The sequence below is a fragment of the Mus musculus genome, chromosome X, assembly GCF_000001635.26.
Source record: "Mus musculus strain C57BL/6J chromosome X, GRCm38.p6 C57BL/6J".
NCBI classification, from domain to species: domain Eukaryota; kingdom Metazoa; phylum Chordata; class Mammalia; order Rodentia; family Muridae; genus Mus; species Mus musculus.
In genome coordinates, this window is record NC_000086.7 from 134,936,563 (window position 1) to 134,942,687 (window position 6,125).

Below are 6,125 nucleotides of genomic sequence, written 5' to 3' on the forward strand. Positions count from 1 at the left end.
GCAAGTTTTATTTTATTTTAGATGGTTTCCAGGCCCCTTATTTCCTTCTAGCTTCCAACTAAGCCTTTAAAACAGAACAGACGTGAAAACAAAACTGTTTCCATTTCCATGTTGAACAACCACAGGACCTTGAAGGAGTCCCTTTTCCTGTAATGGTGACAGCAAAAATAAAAAGAGCGCGTAGGGCTTAGGCTTTAACATGAGATCCTTGTGGATTTGTTCCAGACAGACACAGTCTAGTTGTGGGTTTCATGGACTTAAGTAATTCATTTTTTCCTTTTTTGGAGTCTCATTAAACTTTGTAAAATAATTATGTATTGTATTTATGATAAAGAAAACTCACAAAACCTCTGTTTTGTTCTGAATAGGAATTGGAATAATATCTGTTCTCTGAGCTTTTGGGGGAAAATTGAATGATGACATTAAAAGCATTCAGAGCGTTGCTCGGCACCTTCTAGCAAATGTTATACATTTTCATCAGTCACCATGATTAGCATTACACCTTGAAGCCATTCAAAAGGTGAGTCATGTGCATTGGGTTTGCACTGTAATTTTTCTGTCTGTGCTGCTGCAATCCGTTCCAAACAGACCGAATGGAATACAGATGAAAGTAAGAACATAGAAAGCTGTTTAGCCGACTCCAATAACATCATATTATCTGAAATAGATGCGGCATTTGCCTACCACTGCATTCAAATGCTTACTTCAAAGAAATGGGACAGGAACAGCTATAAAGTGTTTGACAAAACCAGACATCAACACTTGCCTATATCAAATGATTTAGCATTAACATATAAAGGGGACAAGGTACCATAAAACTCCATATATATCAATGTTCTACAAAATGCCCACATAACATGCACATACTATGTTAGCACAAATTCAAGCAACCAAAGCCAACCAACCAACCAACCAAACAAAAAACCAACATGGGAGTTGAACAGCAAAATGTTCTTATTTTCCTCAGTTATGAGGAGCGAGATTTCTGTTGGCTGATCCTTTCAACTTTGTGTTCAGCTGCATTTAATTATTTGGTAAAATGGATAGACACTAGCTTTATAAACAGCAACAACAAAACCAAAACCAAACCCCAACCAAAACCAACCAAACAAACAAAAAACCCAAACCCTTTGGTCCCTAAAAATCATCATTACTTTTCAGACATACTAAACATCCAAATACTACAGAAAGGTATAAAATGAAGTCTCAAGTGCTTAGTACGTAGGATAATAAAGGTGACAAATGCTTTGCATCCATGCCCTGGCTTACACTCAGTCTTCTCTTTACCTACAGATGTGACTCAAAAATAGAATGGGGAGCTCATATTTTGCTTTATTTTTAAACTATGAATAAAAGCATCCACAAATACTTAATATCTATATCTAGATATCTATTATTCTGTAGGTGCTCTCATCCACCACTTAATGATTTGGTTTAACATTGCACTCTCAGATTTATAGATATAAAACTTGATGTAGCCCGGCAGTGGTGGCGCACGCCTTTAATCCCAGTACTCGGGAGGCAGAAGCAGGTGGATTTCTGAGTTTGAGGCCAGCCTGGTCTACAGAGTGAGTTCCAGGACAGCCAGGGCTATACAGAGAAACCCTGTATTGAAAAAAAAAAAAAACCAAAAAAACTCCCACTTGATGTTTTTGTTAGATTTGGGGTACTTGTTTTCTCTGCTACAAATCATTCTCCTGTTAGAATGAACCATGATGTATTTTCTAGATTCTAAATATTTGTTACATCGCTTAAGTGTAAAGGTGAAGTGTCCACACTATACTAGGTGTATAGAGGTCAGAGGACAACTTGCAGGAGTCGGTTCTTTCTGTCCACCATGCGGGTTTTGGGAATCAAACTCAGGTCATTAGAATTGGGTAAACCATTGACCCAGGTAGCTTGTCCTCTTAAAATGTACCATTTTATATCTTAATTCTCGGTGTGTCTCTCTGACAATTTTTTTTCTCTGTGTAGCATGTGTGTGTGTGTGTGTGTGTGTGCGTGTGCGTGTTCACCCATATGGGCTTGTGCAGAGTCCAGAGGAAGATACCAGGTGTTTTGTTCTCCACTTTTCCCCTCTTGAGACAGGATCTCTTCACTGAACCTGGAGCTGTTTTTCTGATTGGCTGGTGGCCAGAAACACATAGCAATACTCTTCTCTCCACTTCTTCAGTCACTACTGGAGTTATAATCAAAGACAGATGCACCCAGTAATTTTTATATGGGTGTTTGAGATTTGAATCCAGATCCTCATACCTAGGTGCTCTTACTCTCCATGCTACCTCCTCAGCCGCTTTGTTTATTTATTTGTTGGACATATGTTGCTGGAGATTTGGATTTTCACTATAGTGTTTCTTTCAAAAATAGCATTAAGATTACCATTACTACAGTTCAGTCCATGTACTCAACATGCTACATATTCTCATTCCATGCTACTCCAAGAGTCACCAAGCAATTAGCAATTTAAACATCATCACATGGTGTTTTAGGCAGGATTTTTCAGAATAGTATATCAATAAGAAACACAAGTGTGTGCATGCATACAATTGCGTATCTTAAGAAATCTGCTTATACAATACTTCAACCTTCCTAATGTTATGACCGTTGAATACAGTCCCTTGTGTTGTGGTGAACCCTAATCATAAAATTATTCTATTGCTACTTCATAACTGAAATGTTGCTGTTATGAATTGTAATGTATTTATCTGATATGCAGGATATCTGATGTGCAAGGCACAGGTTGAGGACTGCTGCAATAGTATATCCTGAACAAAATCTTTAGGGAAGGATGACTGGGCCAAGATCCAACCAAGAGCTGAACCTTCAATCTGAATTCTCTTTTCTTACTAGAGGTCAGTCTTTTCTTTCTCTGATAGACTTTAATTGATAGGTCCGCTTACCTATAGTAGAGAGGCTGATATACTTAAGGCCTAGTGATTAAATGCTAATCTCATGGGAAACTACCCTTGGTAGAGATATGTAAAATGCTCAATTTAAAATGTTAGATACAGTAAATACCTATCACTATATTTTTGACATGCAAAACCCACTTTGAACTAGAAAACCAACCATCATACTAAGATCCTGTTACAAAGGCAGGTTTTTCAACCTGTGCCACTCAGCTCTCCCAACACACCCCTCCCAAAATCATGCAGCATTATCACATGACCACCATCCTTTGGCACAGTTTAGGGTAGTAAGAAACCCTGGACATTTTTGTTGTTGGCTCATTATTCACCTTGCCCGTGTTTGCCTCCTCAACCTAACAGCTCCATGTTCACCAGAAATGTTTTTTTTTTTTATTTTAATAGTATCACTGAATCTTAGTGGGTTTGGGGACTAGAAGAACTCAACACATGCTCATTTCTACTGCAGAGGAAAGTCAGTGCTGGCCACGGTCCTGTATAGTGGACTTGGAGTAATGTTCTCATCCATTGACTAATTGTGCCTTTCTTGCACTCCGCCATATCATTTTGTGCCCACATCACAGGTTCTGGGAGTCCTTCTTGTCTCCTCATTCCAGGAGCTCCAGAAAGAAGGGACTGTGCATCTTTTGGGAAGGACACTGAAGAAAGGCAGGAGCCCTGCCAGAGCCACCACAGGACTGAGTTCTGTCTCCTGCCTTGACTGTCTTGACTGTCTGACAGGGCTGCGCACATGTCAAGGGCCCCAATGCCTCAGACTTATGGGAGTGCAGAAGACTTTTCCAAGTGAGATTAGGAGGGATGGCAAAGCTGAGTGTGGTCTGAATGTGGCTGTTGAGTGTGAGCAGAAAATGTCCACTGTGGCTTCCTCCTCCGATGCTTACAGCATAAAGACTGCACAACCTGTTGAGGGTTCCTAATGAAATTGCTTAGCCATGCCTCCTGTTCATCTGTATAAAATAACTCTCCTTCCTTGTTTATCTTTATGCATTAATCCGGCGTCCATGATAAACTATATGTAGTAAACATACTTAAATTTCCAGAGCGCTGAAGGCTCTCAGACATTAATGATCCCAATCTACCTAATCCCAGCTTCTCTAAGTCCATGTCTCTCCTTGCTTCATTCCCTCACTGCCTCTCGTGAGAGGAATCCAAGGTGACACAGCACACAGATGTCCACTAACCGTCTGCTCCTCGCTTTTCTTTCATGGACTCAGGGAGTGGAGGTTGCAGCAGTCACTGAAGTCGTTCCAGGTTCTTGTGGAACACACAGTGATCTCTGCAGAGGCCTGCAGAGCCCTTACTAAAGAAGACGAAAGCCTTATTGGAGTAGTCAGGGTCCTCTCAAATTCAAACAGAGTTTGTGGCAGTGGAACAGAGGAAGGGGACGGGGCGCTCAGCCCAATTAAAGGAAGGAACTGGGGCCTTCAGTGAAAACAACCTGGGCCTTGAGATAACTGATCGGACACTCCAGGGTCTACAACCTTCCAGATAGGACTGCGGGGGAGATTATTAATTTACTTTATTGTGATGATACAAGACTCCGGGGGAGGGGTGTCATTGTGAGATCAAAGCCTTTCTAAATCTAGGACACACTTGGATACAAATTCCTCCTTCTAACCTTCTATGATTGGTTACATTTTGGGTGGAAGCTAAAGAACTAAGGCCTGAGATACACAGCTTCTTCATTGCATAGCTTACGTTTGAAGCTTCTGCTCTTGGATGTCATTTCTGGGGGGTGGGGGTGGGAAAAACAGTGTTCACACCCAGGTATTGGCTTTTTACAGCACAGGGCTTAAGGGCAGTGGCATCAGAAGGGCCACGACACGGAGGTAAATACTGTGATCATCCTGGCAACGATCTAGGAAAGCCTCCACGCAATCAAACAGGACAAATGGAATCCACATTTGCAAAAGTAGCAATCGTGTAGTGTGGAGTAGAACAAAAGCAGGTATCCCAGGAGTAAGAGTGTCAGGTAAAAAAACAAACAAACAAAAAAAAACAAAAACAACAATATTTGGGGAGAAACTGTTGGAATATGAGAACTTGAAGTATTTTCAAGGAAATTCACACAATAGCTGGAGAGTCCATCTAGAAAAGGACTCAACAAACGCCACTTACCCAGTTCCCATAGTTGCTTCTGGGGCTCCTTCCATACAGATTCCTAGGCCACAATGAGGCAGGGATTAGTCCACTTCTACTCTCACATTAAAGCCCTGGAAGACATGTCCCCTCTTCAAGGAGGCTAGTACCTTGATGTCTTTGCATGTGGTGTGCAGGAAGCTACTGGGGTGACATAGGGGAAGTATTTTCTTGTAACTATGGCCAAGTGAGTTTCATAGCCTGTAGCCTCACAAACTCTCACATTTTCCTGAACTGGTGTGTGTCCAAGTCCAGGGAAAGGAAAAAAGACAATTTGTATGGACTTTCCTGGTTATGGCTGCCATTTGCTGCATTTAGATGACTCCACACTCACACAATCATTATAGAAAATATCATTATATAAACTAATACTTTGCTGGCTAGGTTTATGTCAGTTTGAAGTGAGCTAGAGGGACTTTGGAAGAGGGAACCTTAGTAGGAGAAATTTCTCCACCAAACTGGCCATTGGGAATATTTTACTAATTAATAGGGCTGGAGTGCTATAAGAAAGCAGGCTATGCAAGCCTACAAGCAGCATTCTTCTAGTATCTCAGCTTTAGTTTCCACCTCGAGTTTCCTGCCATCATTTCCCTCAATGATGGGTTATGATGTGAAAGTGCAAGCCAAATAAACCCACTACTTCCCAAGTTGCTTTCCAACAGTGTTTTATCCCAGCAACAAACCTAACAAACCTAACAAAGGCAAAATCGTCTAGAATGAGAGAAAATGACCACTGAAGAGCCGATAAAAATATATGGCAATCCTCTTTCCTCCTGTTATGCACAGAAGGATTGTAGGAGCCAAGGGAGGTGCAACAAGAACACAAACCACAGAGTTAACTAAGCAGGACTCATATGGGTTCAGAGTGAAGTGGCAAACATGGACCCTGTATGGCTCTGAGCTACATCCTCTGCATACATGCTGTGATTGTATAGCTGGGTGTTCTTTTGGGACCCCTAACAGTGGGAGCAGGGTTGTCTCTGACTCTTTTGCCTGTGCTTGAGACCCTTTTCTTCTTACTAGGTTGCCTCATCCTGTCAATAGGTGGTGCCCAGTCTT